We start from the raw sequence: 1,245 nt of genomic DNA, 5'->3' as shown, positions 1-1,245 counted from the left end.
CACCTCTTGAAGATAATTGGTTAACAAAGCTTCCCCATAAGAAACAAATTTGACTTACTCACGATTATAGTGGGTCTTAGTATTTGAGACTATTTTTTTAGTTTACAAACATCTTCATATGGCCTAAACCTGCGTCTCCCAATGATTCTAGGCATCTGATACGAAAACCTTTGTACTCTGACTCTAATACAGTTTCAGTCTTGTAAATACTGGTTCATTACCTTAGCATATTTTGATTCCTTTTTATTCAAGGTACAGGTAGCCTCAGTGCCTATTTCTTGCAAAATTTAAGGACCATATTGGAATTTGGAAGACGTTCTGCACAGATGTTTCTCTTAGCAAAGTTCATATAGTGCTGAAGTATTGGACTCCTGCGTGTAAAAACTGTCAAAACCCTTCTGTCTTCGCAATCTGACTCCAAGAAAGCCCCTAGCTCAGGGGTTTACTGCCCTCACACCTCATCTCTTCACTTCTGCTGATGGAAGTCAGCAGCAATAATGCTATTTTTACTACTGTAATGCATTGTGATATTTCATCTTCTACCAACTGATTGTACTCTATAATTTTGGAAGGAAAGAAATCTTAAGAGAGTAAGTCTCACTTGCGTTATAAACTCTTGCTTTTAAGTCTTCCAGACTCAGGCCTCTTGAAACCTAGGAATCTTATTTTCTCTCAATAAAGGCTAAGATTTGCAAATACAAGCTTTGTTCTCTGGATTATAATACATTTCAAAATTCATTTTGCACTTCAGTTAACATGGTATTTTTAGGCTGTATATAACTTTACATTTGGGTTAGAGGTATTAAAAAGTAACTCCGCTACCTCAGCAATGAAGGCTGAGAGCATGATGAGAGAACATGGCAGCAGGCAATCTCTCAACATTTTATTCATGCAGACACACAGAAGTACGAGCGAAATAAAAGGTCGTAAATTGAGTAGTCTCAGTTGACTATGCAAATGTATCTAAATCTTACTTTTTGTTTTCTGTGACTAAACTTCTATAATGAATACGTGTGTGAACTAATAAAGTTATCAGGAATAATTAGCTTTTTTAACTACTAGAAATCTCTTTCCTCATTCTTCCTGTTGTTGTTATTAATATATTAGATGACCTGGATATTTTTTCAGGATTGTTTCTAATTCTTACCTCTATTAAATGCATCTATATTCTTCTGAAAAACAACATATTTTAATGTTCTTCAATACTAACAGAACAACTGAGAACTCAAGAACAATGGCAATGGG

Source organism: Microtus ochrogaster, chromosome 2 (assembly GCF_000317375.1).
Source record: "Microtus ochrogaster isolate Prairie Vole_2 chromosome 2, MicOch1.0, whole genome shotgun sequence".
Classification (NCBI taxonomy): domain Eukaryota; kingdom Metazoa; phylum Chordata; class Mammalia; order Rodentia; family Cricetidae; genus Microtus; species Microtus ochrogaster.
The sequence above is the reverse complement of the archived record's forward strand: the minus strand, read 5'-3'. Positions refer to the sequence as shown.